Source organism: Gopherus evgoodei, chromosome 15, assembly GCF_007399415.2.
Source record: "Gopherus evgoodei ecotype Sinaloan lineage chromosome 15, rGopEvg1_v1.p, whole genome shotgun sequence".
Lineage (NCBI taxonomy): Eukaryota > Metazoa > Chordata > Testudines > Testudinidae > Gopherus > Gopherus evgoodei.
Window position 1 is genome coordinate 441,059 of NC_044336.1, and position 24,967 is coordinate 466,025.

Here is a 24,967-nt window from a genome sequence, read left to right on the forward strand (position 1 = left end):
GGGGACATGATAGCAGTTTTCAGGTATCTAAAAGGGTGTCATCAGGAGGTGGGAGAAAACTTGTTCACCTTAGCCTCCAATGATAGAACAAAAAGCAATGGGCTTAAACTGCAGCAAGGGAGATTTAGATTGGACATTAGGAAAAAGTTCCTAACTGTCAGGGTAGTTAAACACTGGAATAGATTGCCTAGGGAAGTTGTGGAATCTCCATCTCTGGAGATATTTAAGAGTAGGTTAGATAAATGTCTATTAGGGATGGTCTAGACAGTAATTGGTCCTGCCATGAGGGCAGGGGACTGGACTCGATGATCTCTTGAGGTCCCTTCCAGTCCTAGAGTCTATGAGTCTATGCCAAACCCAAAAAACACAAACAAAGGCTTCCCTCCACAGAGATTTGAAAGTATCTTGTTTCCTGATTGGTCCTCTGGTCAGGTGTTTGGGTCCCTGTTTGTTAACCCTTTACAGTTAAGAGAGACATTAACCCTTAGCTATCTGTTTATGACAACTTGTGCTCTAAATCATTTAGGCACTTCTAGAAATGACCCGTACAGTTTCCATTTCATTAGGAAAAGTGCTGTAGTTTGATATAAAGGAAAAACACCCATGGTACTCCCTCAGTAAACCTGACTTTTAGAGGGCTAATGCTCAAACCACTGAGCTATCTCTCCATGGCAAAATTTACTGGACCAATCTAACTCCTGCCATTGACCAAGCTCTTCTTAGTTACCCAAACCTAAAGGTAACAGTTGCTCTGTGACAAGAGTTACAGTCTATTTAACCACATTTCTGCTAATGGTTCAGCTAATATCTTACAGCATATAGGCCTGTAAGTTTCTTGCATTACAGCTGAATATAAGGAAAATAGCTAAATATAAGGAAGGTAAGGCACTGAATATACTAAAGGTAAGCTAGCCCTATGAGCTACACCACTCCCCAGTTTCATGGGATATTTGGAAGACTATCAATTTCAGGAACTCAAAAAGGGCAGTCAGGGACAAGGGGCAAACCTGAGTCTCAGGGTAGCCAAGGAGTTCATAGGCAGTTCCAGGCCAGGGTCAATATCGAGTATCAGAGTCCAAGTCATGTTTCAGGGTCTGAATCAGGAGGCAAAGCCCAAAACAAGCCACAGTCAAGCCAGGAGTTCAAGAACATAGAGCCAGAATAGTCAGAGCAACTTCAGAAGATCCATACTGTTGCCTGGAGCACCCCTTGGGTTTATATAGGGCAGGGAGCCAGTCAGGCACCATGGGGCTGCTGCCTATCAAAGCCTTGATGTGGAACTTCTCATGCACTGTCTCCACTGCAGTCATGGGAAGTTGCATGCAGGCTGGTTACACTTACTGCTGTATAGCATTTTGGAGTGGTTAAGTGACTAATACCTCTGCAGACTTGGGTTCTGGACCCATGGGATCTTATTTTCAAATAAATAGAAATAAGAGTCTTGGTCTGGTTTAGGGTTTTAAAGTCACTGGGAGAATTAATAGGATTTGAGCACCTCTCTTACAATGCTTTAAAATCCCAACAATCTCTAACAACCAGAGTAAATCTTCATTGCTCATGTAGGCTTAAATGAGTGTTTTCAGTGCAAATGGCTTCTTAGGTTTTCTGAAAACACAAAACCAAACAAAACCCCAACACACGTATACAATAAGAGTCTATGGATGTGACCTATTACTCTGCAATGGCCCCATTTGGGACCTCAGGACTACAAAACCTAGATAGGCAGTTTGGGCCAGAGTGGGAGTAAGGGGCTTAGCTGGGGGGGTGGGGGTCAGAGTGGGGGTAAAAGGTGTGGCTGCGGGGCCATTTTTCACTTGATTCTAACCAACAGGGAAGAAGTGGTTGCAAATCTGAAGGTGGAAGGTAATTTTGGGAGAAAGTGCTTGTGAAATGACAGATTTCATGACTGTAAGGAAAAGGAGTTCTGCAATTTCATATCTGAGTTTCTTCAGGACTCTTGGATGAATACCATCTGGTTCTCATGACTAATTACTGTTTAATTTATCAATTTCTTCCAAAACCTCCTCTATCGACAGCTCGGTATGGGACAGTTCCTCTAATTTATCACCTAAGCAGAAAGGATCTCCCTCCCATCCTCTGAAGTGAAGATTAATGCAAATAATTCATTTAGCTTCTCCACAACAGCAATGTCTTTCCTGAGTGATCCTTTAGCATCTTGATCATCCAATAGCCTCATTGATTGTTTGTCTGGCTTCCTGATTCCAATGTACTTAAAAAAATGCAATTAGTTTTTGTGTCCTTAGCTAATTTTCAGACAGTTAGTCCTTTACTATGTGAGCAAGAACAGTGTAGGCAAACATCTGAGAGAGAGAAAACTTAGTAACACCTCAGAGCCCTGGCCCATCCCATCCAAGATCCTATCTCCAACCATGGCCATCCCTGATGCTTCAGAGGAAGGAGAAAAAAAAAACCTCCCTCCCAGAATATGTTGGTGGAAGAAGGAAGGATTCCTTCATGAACCGTGGTGTCCGGCTGAAACCCTGAAGCATGTCCTTTAGGAACATAAGACATAAGCCAGAAGTAAGCACCAGGGTTGCTGAGCCCTGCCCCACACCATCACACGGTCATAATTTTATCCAACACTTTCTTAAAACTAATTAAGTTGTGGATCCCTACAGTTCCTATTAGAAGTTTGTTCCAGAACCTCACCCTTCTGAGGGTGAGAAGCTTTTCTCTAATTTCCAGCCTGAATTTGTTCATGGCCAGTTATATCCATTTGATTTTGTGGAAACAAGACAGAATTAGGAAGAGGAGCTCTCGCATGACTTTTATCCCAGTGGCTATGGTACTTATCTCAAATGTGGGAGACCCCCGCTTCAAGTGTCTGATGAGGAGAAATGATTGGAACAGAGATCTGTCCCCTCCCAGGTGCATGCCTTGGCCACTGCATTATGGGATATCTATCAATTTCTCCTGTTCAAGACCATTTGTGGGTCTAACTCCAGCACCCATTGGTTCCAATGGAGCTATGCTGATTTACATGATCTAAGGATCTGGAAAATTGACTTCAATGGAAATGCACTGGATCTGTGGAGGATTTCGCCCAAAGTGTCATTCTATTATCTGAGCTGAGAATGTCTCAAACACTAGTTACCCACAAATCTATGCTTTCTGACTTTCAAAAAATGAGAGAATCAACCCTAACTGAGAAACCTGAATTTCTCCAATATATTCCTTAGAGCCGTTCTCACCGCCTTGTTTTTCAGGCTGTAGATGATGGGGTTTAACATGGGGGTCAAGATGCTGTACTGGATGGAGAATATTTCATCCAGAACCACAGAGGAGACTGAGCTGGGTTATGTGTACTGGAAAAAAGCTGTGAAGTACAACAAACCAACCACAATCAGGTGGGTGCTGCAGCTGGAGAAGGCTTTACGCCTGCCCTCTGCAGAGCGTATCCTCAGGACGGTGGAGATGATATAAATGTAGGAGATCAGGGTGAGGAGGAAGGAGCTTGACCCAAATATCACAAAAGAAGTAAGAAGCACCACTTGATTGGTGAGGGTGTCAGTGCAGGCCAGTTGTAACAGAGAAGAGAGCTCACAGCTGAAATGACTGATTTGATTGGGCCCACAAAAATGCAACTTGAGGGCAAAAACTGTGTTAAGAAGGACATAGAAGAAGCCCATGGTCCATGCACCACTTACCAGCTGAACACAGATTCCTTTGCTCATTGTCTGCACGTAATGTAATGGATCACAGATGGCAGCATAGCAGTCATAAGCCATGGCTGAGAGAATGAAAATTTCAGCACCAGCTGAGAGAATAGTAAAAAACATCTGGGCAATGCAGCCATTGACAGAAATAGTTTTGTGCTCTGCTAGGAAGTTCATCAGTATTTTAGGCACCGTGACTGAGCAATAGCAGATATCAACAAAGGATAAATGGAAGAGAAAGATCTACATAGGGGTGTGAAGGTGAGAATCAGCTCTTATCACCACCATGATCACTATATTACCACCCAGAGTGATTAGGTAAATAACTAAAAAAAGGAGAAGCAGATTTTCCTCTATCTGTGGGTCACTGGAAAGTGCCAGGAGGATAAATTCGGTCACGGTGGTTTGATTTTTCATTGTCAAGTATTCAGGAAATCTGTGACCTGGAAGATGAGAAAAAAAATGAAATTAACACTTATAAAAATAAATTAAAATGGTATGTGGAGATGATCTGTTCCATAGGCTGAATGTAAAGAGAGTCCTATTCCATAGAGAGAAAGAGAGATGGTATTTGTATGTTATAATAGACAAATTAGGCTGGATACACAAAAGGACTTGGGCACCTATCATAAACCTAGTCCCAGATTTGGACCTTAGCGTCCAAAATATGGGGGTTAGCATGAAAACCTCCAAGCTTAGTTACCAGCTTGGACCTGGTAAAGCTGCCACCACCCAAAAAATTAGAGTGTTTTGGGGCACTCTGGTCCCCCCAAAAACCTTCCCTGGGGACCCCAAGACCCAAATCCCTTGAGTCTCACAACAAAGGGAAATAAACCTTTTCCCTTCCCCCCTCCAGGTGTTCCTGGAGAGATACACAGAAGCAAACTCCATGAATCTAAACAGAGGGAGTCCACCCTCTCTATTTCCAGTCCTGGAAACACAAGCACTTCCCTCTTCACCCAGAGGGAATGCAAAGTCAGGCTAGTAAATCTAACACACACAGATTTCCCCCTGACTTCTTCCTCCTACCAATTCCCTGGTGAGCTGCAGACTCAATTCCCTGAAGTTCCCCACTAAAGAAAAACTCCAACAGGTTTTAAAATAAAGCTTTATATAAAAAGAAAGAAAAATACATAAACATGGTCTCTCTGTATTAAGGTGACAAATATAGGGTCATTTGCTTAAAAGAATATTGAATAAACAGCCTTATTTAAAAAGAATACAATTCAAAGCACTCCAGCAACTATAGACATGTAAATACAAAAAGAAAAACAATAGCAACCTTACTGCCTTACTATATTGTACTCACAACTTGGAAACAGAAGATTAGAAAGCAGGAAAACAGAAATCCCTTCTCATAGCCAAGAGAGCATACAGGCAGAAGACCCAAGAACAAAGGACTCACACACAAAAAACCCTCCACCCAGATTTGAAAAAGTCTTGTTTCCTGATTGGTCCTCTGGTCAGGTGTTTCAGGAACTTCTTTTTAGGTGTAAGAGACATTAACCCTTAGCGATCTGTTTATGACACGCCCCCCAAATTGCAGACAGTGGGGAAGCTCACTGGTGGCGATTTCCTCCTAGAACTTTAAACTAAACAGATTAATACAACACATGCACCGTTACATATACCACTAAGTATATAACTAACAGACTTCTACATTTTAAGAACACTTTTTAACTACTGGATACTGGGAAACTCTCACGGCAGAGTGCATCAGCAACTTTGTTAGAAGCTCCTGAGATGTGCTGAATTTCAAAATCAAAATCTTGGAGAGCTAAACTCCATCGAAGCAGTTTTTTTGTTGTTCCCCTTGGCAGTATGAAGCCACTTTAGCGCAGCATGGTCGTTTTCTGGCTGGAACCGCCATCCTCAAACGTATGGGCGTAGCTTTTTCAGGGCATACACAATGGCGTAGCATTCCTTTTCACTGACTGACCAGTACTTTCCCTCTCAGACAGTTTCTTGCTGAGAAACATGACAGGATGGAAGTTGTGATCCGCCCCTTCCTGCATGAGAACTGCTCCTATACCACACTCAGATGCATCTGTGGTTACTAGGAATGGTTTGTCAAAATCCGGGGCCCTTAGCACAGGGTCAGACATGAGCGTCTCCTTAAGTTGGGTAAAGGCCCTTTCACAGTCATCAATCCACTTAATTGCATTCGGCTGGGTCTTTTTGGTTAGGTCGGTCAGTGGGGCAGCGATTTGGCTGTAGTGTGGTATAAATCGCCTGTAATACCCGGCCAAGCCTAAGAAGGATTGGACCTGTTTTTTGGACCTTGGGACAGGCCACTTTTGGATAGCATCCACCTTGGCCTGTAGGGGGTTTATGGTTCCTCGACCCACCTGGTGTCCCAGGTAAGTCACTCTGTTTTGGCCTATTTGACACTTTTTGGCCTTAACAGTTAGTCCGGCCTGCCTGATACAGTCAAAGACCTTTTCCAGGTGGAGTAGGTGTTCGGGCCAGGAGTCAGAAAAAATGGCCACATCATCGAGGTAGGCAACCGCAAATTCTCCCAGTCCTGCTAGTAGACCATCTACCAGCCTCTGGAAGGTGGTGGGTGCATTTCGAAGGCCGAAAGGAAGGACATTGAATTCATACACCCCCGCATGGGTGTCGAATGCTGACCTTTCCTTGGCAGGTTCATCTAGCGGTACTTGCCAGTACCCCTTGGTTAAGTCTATTGTAGAGATGAACTGGGCACGTCCCAACTTCTCCAATAGCTCATCGGTGCGTGGTATTGGATAGTTGTCCGGACGAGTTACCACATTAAGCTTATGGTAGTCCACACAAAAGCGTATTTCCCCATCTGGTTTGGGTACCAGAACCACTGGAGATGCTCATGCACTGGTAGAGGGGCGGATTATACCCATTTGTAGCATGTTCTGGATTTCCCATTCTATAGCAGCTTGGGCGTGAGGAGACACTCGTTAGGGTGGGGTTCCAATTGAGTGAGCATTACCTATGTCAATGGAGTGGTATGCCCATTCAATCCGTCCTGGGGTGGCTGACAACAATGGGGCGAAGCTAGTGCACAGCTCCTTCATTTGTTGCTGCTGCAGACGTTCCAGGGTTGTGGAGAGGTTCACCTCTTCCACACCACCGTCACTTTTTCCTTCGTAGTAGACACCTTCAGGCCACTCAGCATCATCTCCTCCCTGGGCTGTAAACTGGCAAACCTGTAAGTCTCTGGAATAAAGGGCTTGAGAGAATTAGCATGGTAAACTCTGGGCTTTAGTGAGGAATTGAGAAATGCTATGAGGTAGTTCACAGTTCCCAGGCGCTCTTGGACCATGAATGGCCCTTCCCATGATGCTTCCATCTTATGGGCCTGTTGCGCCTTCAAGATCATAACCTGGTCTCCTACCTTGAAGGAACGTTCTCTGGCATGACTGTCATACAGGCCTTTTGCTCTTCCTGAGCATCCTTTAGGTTTTCTCTAGCAAGGGCTAAAGAGTGTTGGAGGGTGCTTTGTAGGTTGCTTACAAAGTCCAGAATGTTAGTTCCTGGAGAAGGCATAAACCCCTCCCATTGCTGCTTCACCAACTGTAATGGTCCCTTAACCTCGTGACCATACACAAGTTCAAACAGTGAAAACCCTAAACTGGGATGTGGTACAGCCCTGTAGGCAAACAGCAACTGCTGCAACACTAGGTCCCAATTACTGGAGTATTCATTGACGAATTTACATATCATGGCTCCCAAAGTTTCATTAAACCTTTCCACCAGGCCATTGGTTTGATGGTGGTACGAGGTGGCAACCAAGTGATTCACCCCATGAGTTTCCCACAGTTTTTGCATGGTCCCTGCCAGGAAATTAGATCCTGAATCTGTAAGGATGTCAGAGGGCCAACCTACCCTGGCAAAAATTTCTGTTAGGGCCAGGCACACAGCGTTAGCCCTGGTGTTGCCTAGAGCTACTGCTTCCGGCCATCAGGTAGCAAAGTCCACGAAAGTCAGTACGTACTGCTTTCCTCTGGGCGTCTTTTTTGGAAAAGAACCCAGAATATCCACAGCTACTTGCTGAAATGGGACCTCAATTATGGGGAGTGGCTGGAGAGGGGCCTTGACCTGGTCTTGGGGTTTTCCCACTCTTTGGCACACCTCACAAGACCGGACATACTTGGCAACGTCCTTGCCCATCCCCTCCCAGTGGAAGGACTTCCCCAACCGGTCCTTGGTTCTGTTCACCCCAGCATGGCCACTGGGATGATCATGGGCTAAGCTTAAGAGCTTCCCCCGGTACTTAGTTGGAACCACCAACTGTTTTTGTGGCTGCCATTCTTCCCGGTGTCCACCAGAAAGAATCTCCTTGTATAAAAGTCCTTGGTCTATAACAAACCGGGATCGATTAGAAGAGCTGAGAGGCGGTGGGGTGCTCTGTGCCACCGCCCACGCTTTCTGAAGGCTGTTATCTGCTTCCTGCTCAGTCTGGAACTGTTCCCTTGAAGCTGGGGTCACCAGTTCTTCCTCAGACTGTGGACTTGGGCTTGGTCCCTCTGGAAGCGATGTAGGTGATGGGGTTGTTTCCGTTGCTGGTGAACCGCTCTCCGCTGGTGCACCTGAGGGTATTTCAGGCTCGCGCTGAGCCTTTTGGGTATGGCTGTCTGTTGCTTCTGCCAGTTCTGGCTCGCTGGCACCCTCTGGCGTTGAGTTTGAAGATGTGGTTGCACTTGCTGGTGCTGGTTGCTGTTCCAGTTCCGGGCCTGGGACTGGAGGTGCTGTGGCTGCTTCAGTGGTTGGCATGGAATCTGGGTCCACTACCTCTGTCTGGGTCTCTGGTAACACAGACGGGGTGTCTGTGGACGGCTCAGGAACAGGAATGGGTCTGGAAGTTTGCCTGGTTTGGCTACGTGTAACCATTCCCACTCGCTTGGCCCGCTTCACCTGGTTGGCCAAGTCTTCCCCCAGTCGCATGGGGATAGGATAATTGTCATAGACTGCAAAAGTCCACATTCCTGACCAGCCTTTGTACTGGACAGGCAGTTCAGCTGTAGGTAAGTCTACAGCTTGTGACATGAAGGGGTAAATTGTCACTTTGGCCTTTGGGTTGATGAATTTGGGGTCTACGAAGGATTGGTGGATAGCTGACACTTGTGCCCCCGTGTCTCTCCACGCAGTAACCTTCTTTCCACCCACTCTCAAATTTTCCCTTCGCTCCAAGGGTATTTGAGAGGCATCTGGGCCTGGGGATCTTTTGTGTGATGGTGGTGTAATGAACTGCACTCGAATGGCGTTCTTTGAACAGTTGGCCTTGATATGTCCCAGTTCAATACACTTAAAGCATCTTCCATCTGATGGGTCACTGGGCCGAGGTGAGTTACTGGAGACTGGTGAGGTGGAAGAATAGGGCATCTGTGGCTTTACTTGGGTTGTATGTGGGGTCTTTGGCTGTCCTCGGTTGTAGGGTTTATGTTCGGTGTGCCCCCTGGGGTATTCGTCCCCCTTGACAGTAGCTTTCTTGCTTTCTGCCACTTCCATCCATCTGGCTCCAATCTCCCCCGCCTCAGCGAGATTTTTGGGTTTTCCATCTTGTATGTACCGTGTGATGTCCTCAGGAACACCATCCAAGAATTGCTCCATTTGTATGAGGAGGTGCAGTTCTTCCAAGGTTTTAACATTGTGTCCTGATGACCAGGCCTCATAATTTTTCCCAACGTAGTAGGCATGTTTGGGAAATGACACATCTGGTTTCCACTTTTGGGTTCTGAAACACCGACAGGCATAATCCGGGGTTATCCCCATTCTGTATCTGGCCTTGGTTTGAAAAAGTTTATAGTCGTTCATTTGCTGCTTAGGCATTTCAGCTGCCACCTCTGCTAAAGGTCCACTGAGCTGTGGCCTCAATTCTACCATGTACTGGTCTTCAGGGATGCTGTACCCAAGACAGGCTCTTTCAAAATTTTCCAAGAAGGCCTCGGTGTCATCACCTACCTTGTAGGTGGGAAATTTTCTGTGATGTGGAACCATGATTGGCGAAGGGTTGTTAGGATTGGCTGGCGCATGCAACCCAGCTTGCGCTAAGTCCAGTTCATGTTTTCTCTGTTTTTCCTTCTCTTCACTTTCTTTCTGTTGTTTTTCCATTTCTTTTTGTTGTTTTTCCATTTCTCGGCGGTAGGCTACCTCTTCTTCTGCTTGTTTCATTTTGTGGGCCACTTCTTCTTCTTGTAGTTTTCTGTGGTGGGCTGCATTTTTGGCTTCTTCTTGTTTTTGTAGCCTTTACATCTCTTGTTTGTGAGTTGCCTCATCTCTGGCCATCTGTGTTCTGAGCAGTTCTATCTGTTTTTCCATTGCCTCGAGCTGTACTGCCTCTGGTTTTCGTGACATCTTGTTTTCTTGTGTTGGGGTGCCCTCCGGTGTTTATTGTCTGAACTGCAGGCTCTGTTGCCTCCTGGGGTCTGCCTAGCAACAGTGCCTTTTTCCCTTTCTTTCTCTAGCTAACTTTTTCAATGTAAAGTAAACCAGAAAAACCACTTTATTTGCATGTATATAGTGCTGGTATTTGCCTCCTAATGGGAGTGCTATTGTGTGAGAAAAGACCCTTAACAGTCTCTTAATGGTTGTTTGCTTAATATCCAAGCCACAGCTGCCAGAGAGAGCAGAGAAAAAAAATTCTCTCTGGTTCCCTTTTAAAACCAAACTGTTTCTCTCTGCTAAAAAGCCCCTAGCAGAGAAAAGAAAAATATAATATTCCTACTGGCTTCTGGATTCTATCTCACCACTGCCACTCATGTCAATAACCTAGTCCCAGATTTGGACCTTAGCGTCCAAAATATGGGGCTTAGCATGAAAACCTCTGATAAAGAAAACTAACCCCAGGCCCAAAAGCCGGGTCTTGATCAAGCTAATAATTACATCAAGGCCATAGGCCTCAATCACACTAACATATAGAAGAGTAAGAAAAATGATGATCAATTACTAGCCCACCTGAGGCTCACTCTCTGATTTTAGTATACACTATCATAACACTACTATCATAACACTATCATAATATTATTAAATGCTGCTAAACAATCAAATGCTGCTATAAGGGGTTAAACTGACATGAAATCCCTTAAATAACCAATCTATCACTGCCGGAATAGACTAACAGCTGTTGGGTCATTATAGTTTATTAAATAGCTCATGTAAGCATAAAATATAACTCATAATAACTTGGCTAACAGAACAAACAATATGTATTTTTGGAACACAAGTGCCTCAAAAATGCTTAAGTAACAGCTGCTTGACCACAAGTAAAGGGTAACCGAAGTGTCAAGGTCTTGGCAATTGCAAGAACTTCCTATGAGGAAGTAGAAAAGAACAAGCTTTGCAATTTTTAGCTCTTTTCGCAATATATAAAAATAATTAATAGCAATTGTTTTGAAAAGATGTCATATATTAGCCAAATAAGGTAATGACGGATGTATAAGCTCATATGATAATTTGCGGTTTTAGGCTTTATAAGCACAGGTATCACTGCTGTAAGGTAGAGCGACTTGCCCCTTGCTAAGGGACCTGTCGTCTCTCCGTGCATATGCATGTATTCTCTGATTAATCAATAAAGGAGCCTCAGGCTGTCTGATCAACTCAACACGGTGGTGGTCATTTTCCACGACACCTCCAAGCTTAGTTACCAGCTTGGACCTGGTACTGCTGCCACCACCCAAAAAATTAGAGTGTTTTGGGGCACTCTGGTCCCCCCAAAAACCTTCCCTGGGGACCCCAAGACCCAAATCCCTTGAGTCTCACAACAAAGGGAAATAAATCTTTTCCCTTCCCCCCTCCAGGTGCTCCTGGAGAGATACACAGAAGCAACCTCTGTGAATTTAAGCAGAGGGAGTCCACCCTCTCTAATTCCAGTCCTGGAAACAAAAGCACTTCTCTCTTCACCCAGAGGGAATGCAAAGTCAGGCTAGTAAATCTAACACACACAGATCTCCCCCTGACTTCTTCTTCCCACCAATTCCCTGGTGAGCTGCAGACTCAATTCCCTGGAGTCCCTCAGTAAAGAAAAACTCCAACAGATCTTAAAAGAAAGCTTTATATAAAAAAGAAAGAAAAATACATACAAATGGTCTCTCTGTATTAAGGTGACAAATACAGGGTCAATTGCTTAAAAGAAATATGAATAAACAGCCTTATTCAAAAAGAATACAATTCAAAGTACTCCAGCCACTATATCCATGTAAATACAAAGAAAACAATAGAAACCTTACTGTCTTACTATATTTGTACTCACAACTTGGAAACAGAAGATTAGAAAGCAGGAAACAGAAATCCTCCCATAGCCGAGAGAGATAGATTCAAGACAAAGGACTCACACCCAAAACTTCCCTCCACCCAGAGTTGAAAAAAATCCTGTTTCCTGATTGGTCCTCTGGTCAGGTGCTTCAGGTTACTTTTTTTTTCAGGTGAAAGAGACATTAACTCTTAGCTATCTGTTTATGACAGGGGCTCCTAGAGTTAGGGTCAGGGGCCCCACGGGTAGGGCCCCTGGAGCTAGAGTCAGGGGCTCCACGGGTATCGACCCTGGTTCTAGGATTAGCGGTTCCAGTGGTAGGGCCACTGCAGCTAGGGTTAGAGGCTCCATGTGTAGGGCCCCGAGAGCCAGGATTTGGGGCCCCACAGGTAGGGCCCCTGGAGCTAGAGTAAGTGGCCCCAAGAATGAGGCCCCTGGAGTATAAGTTAGGATTTCCTCAGTTAGGGCCCCTGATACTAGGGTTAGGTACCCCACGGTTAGGGCCCCTGGAGCTAGGGTTAATGGCCCCATGGGTAAGGCACCTGGAGATAGGGTTAGAGGCCCCAGGGGACGGACCCCTGGAGCTAGGTTTAGAGGCACCACACTTAGGGCCCCTGGAACTAGGGTTAGGGGAGGAATGGATAGGAACCCTTGATCTAGGGTTAGGGGTCCCACAGGTAGGGCCCCTGAATCTAGATTTAGGTGCCCCAGGGTTAGGGCCCCTGGAGCTAAGGTTAGGGGTCCCAGGATTGGGGCCCCTGGAGCTAGGGTTAGGGTTCCTGGGGTGGGGCCCCTAGATCTAGGGTTAGAGTTCCCCAGGTTGGGTCACTTGGTGCTAGTGTTAAGAGCCCAACTGGTAGGGCCTCTGGAGCTGGGGTTAGTGGCAGCAGGGGTAGGGCCCCTGGAGCTAGGCTTAAGGGCGCCACGGGTAGGGCACCTGAAGATAGGGTAAGAGTGGCCAGGGGAAGGACTCCTAGAGGTAGGGTTACGGGTCACGCCTGAAGAGCCCCTGGAGCTAGGATTAGGGGCCCCACGGTTTGGGCCCCTGTAACTAGAATTAGGTTCTTCACGAGAAGAGACCCTCGAGCTGGGGTTAGCAGTCCCAAAAGTAGGGCCCCTGGAGCTAGGATTAGGGGCCACAGTGGTAGGGCTCCTGGAGCTAGGGTTAGGCGTCCTCGGTTGTGGCCCCTGGAGCTAGGGTTAGAATTCCCAGGGGTGGGGCCCCGGAGCTAGGGTAAAGGGCCCCACTGGAAGGGCCACTGGAGATGGGGTTAGGGGTCCCTGGGGTTGAGCCCCTATACCTAGGGTTAGGGGCCCAACCACTAGGGCTCATTGAGCTAGGGTTACGGGCCCTACCAGTAGGTCCCCTGGGGCTGGGGATAGGGGCCCCAGAATGAGGCTGCTTTATCTAGGGTTAGGAGTTCCAGGTTAGGGTTCCTGGAGCTAGGACTAGGGGCCAAAAGGTTAGGGCCCCTGTAGCTAGGATTAGGGTCCCCATGGATACGGCCCCTGGAACTATGGTTAGAGACCTCAGGAGTAGGGCCTTTGGAGTTACTGTTACGGGCCCCAGGGGTAAGGACCCCGGAGCTAGGGTTTGGGGCCCCACGGTTTGGGTTTCTGGAGTTAGAGTTAGGGGCCCCAGGGGTAGGAACACTGGATCGAGGGATAGGGGCACAATGGGTAGCGCCCCTGGAGTTAGTGTTAGAGGCCCCACGGGTAAGGCCCCTGGAGATAGGGCCCCAATACTAGGGTTAGGGGCCCCATGAGTAGGGACCCTGGAGCTAGGGTTAGGGGCCCTAGGAATGGGGCCGCTTGAGCTAGGGTTAGAGGTTCCAAGGTAGGGTCCTTGGAGCTTGGATTAGGGGCCAAAAGGTTGGGGTCCCTGGAGCTAGGGTTAAGGGCCCCACAGGTAGGGGCCCTGGAGTTATGGTTAGCGGTCCCAGGGGAAGGGCCCCTGGAGCTAGGGATCGGGGACCCACGGGTAGGACCGCTGGAGCTAGAGTTAGGGGACCCACGGGTAGGGAACCTCTAGCTAGGGCTTAAGGTCCCACAGATAGGGCCCCTGGAGCTAAGGTTAGGGGCCCTAGGAAGAGAGACCCTGGAGCTAATGTTAGGGGCCCTAGGGGTAGAGCCCCTGGACCTAGGGTTAAGGTCCCAACGGGTAGTGCCCCTGTAGCTAGGATTAGTGTCTCCATGGTTTCGGCCCTTGGAGCTATGGTTAGAGGCCCCAGGGGTATGGCCGCTGCAGTTACAAGTTAGAGTTAGGGCCCCTGGAGATAGGTTAAGGGGTCCCATGGGAAGTGCCCCTGGAGCTAGGGTTCGGGTACCCATGGGTTGGACCCCTGGACCTAGCCTTAGGGGCCCCACTGGTAGGTCCCCTGGAGATAGGGCTAGGGGTCCCATGGGCAGGGCCCCTGTAGTTAGGGTTAGGGCTCCCACAGGTAGGGCATCTAGAGCTAGGGTTAGGGGCCCCATGGATATGGACCCTGAAACTAGGGTTATCGGTCCAAAGAGTAGGGTCCCTGTAACTAGGGTTAGGGGTCCCTCGGTTAGAGCCCCTGGAGCTAGGATTAGGGGCCTCATGTGTAGGGCCCCTGGAGGTAGGGTTAGGGGTCCCATAGGTATGGCCTCTGGAACTAGGATTAAGGGCAGCACGGGTTGGGTCCCTGGAGCCAGTGTTAGAGTCCCCTGGTATGAAGCCCCTGGAGCTAGGGTTAGAGGCTCCACGGGTAGGATCTCTGGAGCTATAGTTAGGGCATCAAGGGGTAGGGCCCCTGGAGCTAGGCATAGGGGTCCCAGGAGTGGGGCCGCTGGAGCTAGGGATAAGGGTCCCACGTGTAGGGCCCTTGGAACTAGGGTTACAGGGCCCACGGGTAGAGCCCCTGGAGCTAGGGTTAGAGTCCCCACGGGCAGGGCCCCTGGAGTTAGGGTTAGGGGCCCCAGGGGCAGGACAAGTGGAGCTAGGGTTAGGGGACCCACGGATCCACCCTTCTCCTACTCCACCCCATCCCCAAAAGGAAAAAAATCGTTTCTTGCCTTTTTTTTTTTCCATGTCACCCTATGTCTACTGCATGCTGGTGGTAGACAGGGTGCTGCAGCGCTGAACACCAGTCTCCCCTTCCTGGTTGCAGATGGTGCAAAGTGGTGTGTAGTCATTGTTATCATCAGCTGATGAGTGCTCCTGGCTGGCCTTGGTGTGGTCAGCCAGGGTCACCTGGGTAAAAATGGGAGTGACTCAGCCAGGTCATTCCCATCTTCTGTCAAGCACCCAGGAGATGATGATGGCCAGCAGTCATACTGCACCTTCTTCTGATGAGCAACCAGGAGATGACAATGGCTAGCAGTTGTACTACCAGCCTAAGATGTAAAAGCTGGATGGGTCAAAACAAGAAATTAACCTGATTTGTTCTATGAAATCAATATCCTGCTAAACCCAGGGTTTTGAGTTCAATCCTTGAGGGGACCATTCTGTGTGACAGTTGTTTGTGTTTCTCCTTGATGCAAAGCTACCCCTTTCGTTGATTTTAATTCCCTGTAAGCCATGCCATCATCGCCCCTCCTTCCATCAGAGCAATGGCAGACAATTGTTTCGTGCCTTTTTTCAGCACAGAACCAGAAGCTGCAAAAGCAAAACCAGGCAAGGAGGCTACAGCAGTGCGGTGACGAGCGTGATGAGGACATAGACATGGTCATAGACTTCTCACAAAGTACGGGCTGGGCAATGTGTCCCGGCAATGTGCACATCATGCTGATGAGCTCTGCATGGTCACCTGTGCTGATCAGCTCGCCATGCTGGCCAAACAGGAAATGAAATTCAAAAGTTCGTGGGCCTTTTCCTGTCTACCTGGCCAGTGTATCTGAGTTGAGAACGCTGTCCAGAGCGGTCACAATGGAGCACTCTGGGATAGCTCCCGGAGGCCAATACCGTTGAGTTGGGTCCACACTACCCTAAATTCGACCCTGCAAGGCCGATTTCAGTGCTAATCCCCTCATTGGAAGTGAAGTAAAGAAATCGATTTAAAGAGCCCTTTAAGTTGAAAAAAAGGGCTTTGTCGTGTGGATGGGTCTAGGGTTAAATCGAGGTAACGCTGCTAAATTCAACCTAAAGTCATAGTGTAGACCAGGCCTCAGAGGGATTTTATAGCTACTGGCTGGCTGGGTGTCCAAACAAGGGAGCTACCCACCCACCCTTTCATTGATCACACTTGGTAACTACTAAGCAGAAGTACAGAATCATAGATTGATTTGCTGAGTTTTCTGCAGGCCTTCCTAATGGCACAGCAGGGCTGCTCTTGGTTCTGCACAATATTGTTTCATTTAGCAGTGACTGTGAAGGCACTTCCAGCTATTTGGCAGTGGGAACTCTGGTATTAAGTGGACACCCTGTCTTAGCTGTGTATGGCTGTATTGCTTGTAGATTGATATATTCTGTAATGATGTTACCAAGTGGAGTATTTTGTAGCTGGCTGCTATAATTTGTTTAACTTGTATGAAATATGAATATGCTCCCTCAGACTTAACCACCTGCCTTTCACACACTCCCTGCCCCTCGCTCTCTGGGGTAGGAAGAAGCCACCAGCAAGTGTGTCCATTGGATTGTTTTATTTAATTACTTCTCATTGTTAAATTATTTATGAATGTTTCTTAAATTTCATTGCAGTGCGTTTTCTTCCTGCCACGGTCACCTGGCAGCTCAGGGATGTGAGAGTCTTCTCCATTGCATTTCTGCCCACAGAAAAAGAAGAGAGATCACACTTCAGCACCTTTGGAAATAAAAGCAACCTGGAAACAAACCAACTGTCTCCTCAGTGTGCAGTTTGTGTCTCTTTTGGTGCAGTTGATGGCTGTGCAGCATGTGTGGTGGACAGGGGCACTGTGTGCACACATGGGAATTCACCACCCTAGGTAAAAGGCTGAGTAATGGAGGCTTTTAGAGGCAAAAGGTCATCCCTCAAAATTTGGAAATCAAATCCTAGTGAAGATAATAGGAAGGTGCACAAACTCTGGCCTGTTAAGTGTCAAAGTCTAACAAGTGAGGCCAAGAAAGAATCTGAGAAGCAACATGCTAAAGACACAAAAGCTAAGCATAAATTTGGTCAATGAGAGTCCTGGTCTGTCCCCGCAGAAAGGTGAAACTCCTCTGTGGCTGGAGTGAGCTCCTCTAAGCTGACCTCACTACAGACCTGTGCCAGGTAGTGCTCATTATAAAAATGCTTCCTCTGATGGTCGGGAAAACGGGACCAGCGGTCCTCAGGCCGGCTGACACAATTAAAATTCTCCCCCCAACAACAAACATCATGCAGTCCAGAGGAAGGGAGCCTTTGATCTTCCCTCTCATACCTTAACTAGGGACCATACACACTAATATAGCAGTAACCAGTGCCACAGAGCACAAAGTCTACCAGTAATGCCCTCCCTGGTCAGAGCTCCACCACTTTCTGTACTCTCACCGCAAATGTGAAAAACAAGACTCCAGCCCCATCATTCTTCCCTGGCCAAGAGGCCCTTCCTCCAATCACCCTCTGCCTATTGAGCTACCCTAGAGTTGTTAATGTGCATTTCCTGAACACCCACCATGTCCAAGTCCAGCTGCTCCAAGGCACTGAGCATCAAGCATCTCCTCCTGGGCCCCCAAATCCCTTCCACACAGCCATTTTCACAGATGACCCTTCCCTGCTCATGCCCTTGCTCAGCTGCGCAGAGGAGTTTTCATCCCTAATCCCTGCCTGTCACTGCCCAGCAGACCTCTGGCACCATTCCTGAGGCTCACCCTGCCTTGCTCTCTTCCTGTCATGTTGGGAAAGACAGCTCCCATCCTTAAAGGTCAGGTGGGCCAACTAGCAGCAGAAGCCCATTCTATGTTTTCCCACTTCAGAGCCTAAGATCAGAGACTCACCTTCAGTGCCACCCTGCAGGGGCCCCATGAGAATACAGTATTGCAACTTTTTTTTAATGGAAGAGGCCCCCAAAATTGCTTTGGCCCAGGGCAGCCCTGCTCACTTTGGGTGCAGGCACCTCTGTGTTGCCAGAAAACAAGCTGCCCCTGCACAAAGAGAATGAAAGAACCTGCCGAAGCCTGGGATCAATCCATAGACCTTTGGCTTTTCAGTCTAATGCTTACCTAACTGAGCTATTTTCGCAGCTATATGGGTTTATTTTGGCCTGTTACATCTCTAGGATGTTTTTGCAGCAGTTGCACACAAAAAGGATGTAATTGTGAGCAGCCCATGAAGACAAGACTCGCTTTTGCCTGCCTTGCTGGGCTTGACTTGCTTCCTCACCCTGTTCCTGCCCTAGTGCCCGGGTTGACCTGGTGGTGGAAAGGGACTGGGGGCCACTAGCATGGGGAGGAAGCTGAGCTGGACTCTGAGCTAGACTAGACCCTGGCGGTGAGAGTCTGGCCACTACTTGCCATCCCACCCTGTTGTCCTGGCTTCCTTCACTGGACGTCATTTCGGGAGGGAAGTGGGGCTTCTGCCTCCCCTCCTCGATTTTCACACAGCAGAGGAGTGCGAACAGGAAAAAGAACGGCTGCTCCACACCCCCACCGGAGGAACCCGACGCCCTTAGCTGTGGTGAGTAAGAAGTGGTTGTTGGCTGACAGGGCCTGTCCCTGAGGAGCTGGAACAGCAGCTGCCACCTCCCTCTCAGCTCCAGGCTGTGGGAAATGCTCATTGCCTGGCTGCATGGGTGGATGCTGCTCTGTGCTCTGGAGAGCGCCTGTATTGCTCTGTCAACCTCCCGTCTTCACTGAGCCGGTCTGGTAAGGTCCCAAGTGACCCCTTTGGCTCGGCAGCTGAGAGTCTGTGTGAACATCAACCCCCCTGCCAACCCCAGAGCCAGCAGCAGCACCAGCCCCCCAGTACCACAGGGGCACTCAAGGCACTTCCTGTGGGGAAATGGCCACTTGGAGTTCTGCTACTAGAGTGAGAGCCAGGAGAGAGCAGTGTCTGGCTCACCTTTGGGGAGAGAAGGGACCTGATGAGTGCAGATCTCCCTCTGTTTCCCCCACAATGCTTGTCAGTTTTATTGTCACTGTGATAATCAGCGTTTCCCTTCAGGGCTGGCCCTAAAGGGATCCGGGGTCTGGGACAAATCCCCCCTTTCCTGCCCAGGCCTTGCCCCCACTCCATCCCTTCCCCCAAGTCCCCACCCTTGTCCCATCTCTTCCCGGCTTGCACCATTCCTCTCCCTCTCCCACCTCTTCCTGTCCCTGCTCCTCCCCCACCCCACCCAGCGCCTCCTGAACCCCACTGAACAGCTGATCATTGGCAAGTGGGAGGTGCTGAAGGGGAAGAGGAGGAGCTTGTCAGCAAGGTCTGTAGTGGTGCGGGGGGGAGTTGGCTGCCAGTGGGTGCTGAGCACCTATTTTTTTCTCTGTTGGTTCTGCAGCCCCAGAGCTCCCATGGAGTTGCTGACTTGGCTTCTTTCACTCTCTAGAGAGAGGAGCAGAACCAGGGCTATGGCTGATCTATGAGGCACCACGTGAGTGGCAGAGGCGTCAGGTGCTGAGAGTTTGCCTGACACCTCAGGGACACAGTGTGAGGTGCCGTCCCAGGGATTTCTATGAAAGGAACAGAACAGGATTTACTTGGGGTGGGGAGAGAATTGAGAGTGTCTCGGGGGTTGTACAGAGGTATTGCCTGGGTTAGAGACTGGCTAAAACACAAGCCTTGCTGTGAGCAAGATTTGAACTGCGCAGGGGAACCTTATTGGATTTCAACTCCAACACCTTAACCACTCGGCCATCACAGCTGTGAGCACAAAAATGCCCCAATGCCAGAGAAACTGGTAAAGAATCACAATGTCCAGGCTTGAAGTCATCCGAACTACAGAATTCACACCGCAAACCTGGCTCCCAAAGCACAGGGGGGATTTGGGTTTGTTCTCTTTGCTTAGCCATGTGCAGTCGCACAGAAAGCGCATTTAAAAGTCTCCCTTCTCACAGAGTGGGAATGGGAAATGATTCTCAACTTGAAGCTTGATGTGAATGAGGATGTCTGGACCACAGGGCCAGGGACTGATCTTTGCTAGAGAAACCAGGCTAAGAAAAATGTTTCCTGGAGTCAGTAACTGGATTAGCAGCAGTATTGTGCAGAGAAATGTCTCACAAGAGGAGTCAGAACATTGGTGGCTCGGTAGCAGAAGTCACAGCTACAGTGGGGGAGGTCTAGCTTTGGTTTCTGGCCAACAAAGGGATGAGTTTTATTATCTCCAAATTTCAGTAGAAAAATTCAGACCCAAACTGTGTGTGGTGGGCGTTTCTCTGGTTTGTTTTGTTTTTCTCATTTGAAATGTCCTTGATCATTTTTCAGGGAAAACTGTTTGGAGAAGGCCAAGGAAGAGTCCGTACAATTACAAATCTCCATAGGAGTGAGGGGGTCTCTCAGCGCCAGGGGAGGGGTGGAGATTTTAATGGAGGGGAGTTGAGGAGATAAATGAGACTTTTGCTCCAGCAGAGGGAGAGGCTTGGCATGTTCATTTTTACCAAGTGAACCCTCCCCCCGCCACACACACATTGCTCCCCTGCTGCTGCTGCCCCAGCTCAAAGCCCACTGTCACCCCCCACATGTGACCTACAGCTTCCCACTGACAAATTCCTTATCTGTCAGAGACAAAATCCCCTCGTCTGCCCCTTCTTCCAGCTGAGCCCTCCCCCCACAGAGCCCAGGACAACCTCGACCTAGCCATGCCAGGAGGTTGGGCTTAATCTTCAAGGCTGAGCTCAAAACCTTCAGCCGAGCACTTTTCGCTCCCTTCCCACCTCGGCCCACGCGACAAGGGAGAAATGGATGAGACACGCCGGCTGGAAGATGCCTCCCTCCCACTTCTCTATAGCCTTCTATGACGTTATTAATATGAACTGGGACCACAGAGATCATTGTTGCCACCACTGTTATATATGTGCAGCAAATATTGTGCAAAGCTTGGAGTGTGAGGTGTCTATGACAAGGTTATGATTTGCTGGTTATAATTATGCTGGCTGTATGCATGTACCATTTTTGTTTTTGAAGTTATGAATATGGGCTCTGTACTTGTATCTCAAATGTATTTGATTTCAAGTACCCTCAGTGTCATCAGCCCCCGACTCCTTCAGGAGTCCATAGCAAAGAGACCCCCCGTGCTGTCCTGGATTCCCTGGGAGGTGCTTCCCACCCCAAGCCCAATGGAGCACGAAGGATTAAAGTTGCAGCATCTAGTGTCAATGGGGTTCAGTGGCTCAGGCCAGAAGCCTGAGCTGGGGACCTGCCCCCATAACACTGTTTGAGGGCCTGGGCCTGGGGTGTTCACAGCCCCTTCCTCACCCCTCCCTGAGCCTAGTCTGGCTCCTCACCTGGAACAAAGCAGAAGCGTCCGTCGTCCATGCTGCTGTCTGAGTCCCAGGCTCTGCTGCTGTCCCATGGGGAGTGGGCCGAGCTGCTGGGGCTGGGAAAGAGATCCTCCACCTCATGCCCTGTGAAGGCTGGAAGGTCCCCACTGACTGGGCAGGGCGATGCCTCCTCCTGGAAATTGGGGCTGGGCTCTGGGGGCTGCTGCTGCCCACACAACAAGCCCCGAAGCCACCCTGTTGTGTTCTGCTCCTGAGCTGAGTCCTGCCTGCGCAGTTGCATCCTGGCCCAGCTCCATTTTGGCCTGGCCAGTGCCTCTCCCACCTCGGCGCCTCCGCCAGGAGCAGGTTTCCTCTTCCAGAAGGCTGGGCACTTCCACCTCCTGGCCCGGCTGGGAGCTCCTTCCCCGCCAGTGGGGACGGAGGGGCTGCTCCGCTCCTGGGGCAGATGGCAGCTGCTTCCCTCAGGCTCTGGGGCCACGTGCAAAGCCTTCTTCCTGAACATCCTCAGGAGTCTGGCCATCCTGGAACCGAGCAGGGAGCAGGCGTGAGTCTGGGGTCAAGGCAGCCTCTCACTAACCAGCCTGTTTGGTCCCTCCCCATCCCTGCCCCAGCCAAAGCAGCTCCTCCTCCCCCCACTGGGGTGCAGGGAGTGCAAGCTACACACACTGGCAGGAGTTCATTCCATGATCTGCTCCCCCTCAGCGTTCTCCCTCCTCATCCTGGGGCTGCAAGAATGAGGGAGTCTCGTCCTTTTCGAGCACTGGGGTCAGTCACAAAGACCATGAGCACTTTGGACAAGCAGCTCCTTCCTGCCAGCCCAGGACACACTCACTCCCCCCCACACACCCCCGCTCAGGCTAGAGAAGGAACAGAACCCAGGAGTCCGGACTTCTCCTGGGAAACCATTCCCCACTTCAACGTCCCTAGGCATAGCAAGGCCAAGACCCCCTTGTTTCCCATTGATTTCCATGCTCAGCAGCTCCCCGGGTCTGGCCCAGCTCAGAGACTCTCAGCCTGGGGAATAGTCTCCCACAAGGGAAGGGCTGGGAGCCCCATTGCTGGGACCTTCTCAAACACACTGGAGACGGCTCTGGAGAAGCCCCTCCCTGGTCTGAGAGTGAGGGGCTTCAGAGGGCTGTTTGCAAATCCAATGTCCTTTGGGAGAGATTCTTTCCCTCTCTTTCAGCCTCTCCCCAGACAGACCCAAGGAACCCTAATGCCACTCACTTACTCTGGTGACGGAACGATGGACGGAGGATGTTCAGTGTCTTCCCTCGCTCTTCTCCTCACTCTCCAAGCCCAAGGCAGGCTGGAGAGGGGAGTGGTGACCTGAGGAGTTACCCTGCCCAGCCAGCAGGCAGGGTGATGACACTGGGTGATCGGCTGGCTGGGTAAACAAGAGTCTGTCTTATTGCCAGGGAAAGGAAAAACTTGGCCAGCAGCAGGGGGTGCAGAACATCACCCTAGTGCAGGGGTGACAGCGCCTCCAGGATCCTGAAATCCCAGCACTTTACACACCTTCCTGGAGCCTCCCAACCCCCCTGGGCTGTTGGGACTGTGACCCCCAACCGTACTGATGAGAAACAGGCCTGGGGAGGGGAAGCTACTGGCTCAGGGTCACACCAAATGTCAGAAGGATAGAAGGGACCCAGCAGTCCTTCTTTCCAGGCCCCTTCGCTAACCACTCCTGCACACTCCCTCCCACAGCTGGCAATTACAAGCAGCCCCTCATGGCCACTCTCCCTGCCTTTGAGAGGGAGTGTGCTCCGCTGGAGTCACTGGACCAGGGACTGGGAGTCAGGACTCCTGAGTTCCATTGCTGGGGATTTAATACTTTCCCGCTATTGGAAATTGCTGGGAGAATCCCCAAGCCAAAGCTGCTCTGACAGTGCTAAGCAGCATCTGCCATTCAAGGGCAGAGTGCACTGCCCAGGAAGAGGAGTGTTTGGCTCTGGGGTTTCACTTCATCCCAGTCTAGAGGGAGGGGCCCAGCCATGGAGTTTGGCTCAAGAAGACCAATTCTCCAATTTGTTAAAGGCGTTTTGAATTCCAATCCTGTACTCATGTGCAAATTTTAGAAGCATGCTCTCCAGTCCATTTTCCAAATCAGTAATGAAAATATTGAATAGTACCAGACCCCGGACTGATCCTTGCCGAACCCAACAGGTACACCCTCTCTGTTGGACAGCCAAACATGGAGAAGGGCTCTTGGAGTCTGGAAATTTCCACTACATGCATCTGACGAAGTGGGTATTCACCCACGAAAGCTCATGCTCTAAAAAGTCTGTTAGTCTATAATGTGCCACAGGATTCTTTGCTGCTTTTACAGATCCAGACTAACACAGCTACCCCTCTGATTCTTGGAGTCTGGGCTTTCAACTAGCTCTGCACCCACATCACACTGTATGCGTCTAGGCTGCATTTCCCTCATTTGCTTGTGAGACTGTCCTACAGGACTGTGTCAAAAGCCTTAGCAACACCGAGCTAGATCCCATCTACTGTTTACCCACCTCCACTAGGCCCGGAACCCTGCCGAGGAAGGAAAGAGGATTGGTTTGGAATGATTTGTTCTTGACAAATCCATGCTCACTAGTCCTAAGAATCAAAGCATCCTGTAGGTGCTGCTGACACACTAAGGCCATGGCTACACTGGCGCTTTACAGAGCTGCAACTTTCGCTCTCAGGGGTGTGAAAAAACACCCCCCTGAGCACTGCAAGATACAGCACTGTAAAGCCTCAGTGTAATCAGTGCCGCAGCTCTGGGAGCGCGGCTCCCAGCGCTGCAAGCTACACCCATAAGAGATATGGTTTACGTGCAGTGCTGGGAGAGCTCTCTCCTAGCGCTGGCACTCCGACCACACACTTCAAAGCGCTGCCGCGGCAGCGCTCCCGCAGCACTGCTGCAGCAGCGCTTTGAAATGTCAAGTGTAGCCATACCCTAATTGTTTAAGAATGTATTCCAGTATCTCTCCAGCTGTGAAAGTGAGGCTAGCTAGTCTGCAAGTCCCAGGGGTCTCTTTGTTCCCCTTTTAAAGATAGCTCCTGTCTTATTCATGGATGGGAAGATGTTCTTTTTCAGGGATCTCAGACGAGAACTGAAGCACAACACCTGGTTTGTTCAGGCCACAAAAACAGAGGCAGAAACCTTTTCTCTCCTGCTGGCAAAGAACCCCAGGCACCTAAGAGACAATGGGCTTTAAAAAAGGCAGTGGTTAAAAAGTTTGGCCCTGACTATTTCTTGTTTCCACAGATTAGACATTTTAGCAAACTTTAGAATTCCTTGGTGCTAAACACCGTGAAACTCCCCTTTCTCCTTCACAGAGGGCTTTAACGCCCCTTATCTCACTCAGGCTCACGACTGCCCAGAGTTCGAGAATTGTCCCTGTTCCCATTGGACAGGTGGGGAGAAGCCTGAGGTCCAGAGGAGGGAAGTGACCTACCCAAGGGCCTACACAGCAAGGCAGTGGCAGAGCCAGAAAGAGAAGCCATCAGTCCTGACTCCTGTTCTAACAAACAGCAACCCCCCGCCCAGAGGCAAGAATAGAGTCCAGGAATCGAGATAGCGGGGAAATGTCATTGAAACCATTTCAGTCAGAAAATCCCCTTCAGACTAAACCAGTTTGTTTCTCAAAATCAAAACAAGTGAGATGAAAGTTCTTTGCAAAAATATTTTGTTGCAAAACAAAAGCATCTCCTGTTTGTCACAGTGTGTTAAATTGTCTCTTTGCGCACAAA

The 24,967-nt window shown here is 49.3% G+C and overlaps 1 non-coding gene and 1 pseudogene across 1 annotated transcript; both read right to left on the reverse strand.

The window, feature by feature from the left end:
* Positions 1–3,161: 3,161 nt before the first annotated feature.
* On the reverse strand, positions 3,162–21,512 carry LOC115635721 (annotated as a pseudogene).
* Positions 19,576–19,656, reverse strand: TRNAS-UGA. Its single transcript has one exon. It is a non-coding gene; the product is annotated as a tRNA-Ser (tRNA).
* Positions 21,513–24,967: the final 3,455 nt, after the last annotated feature.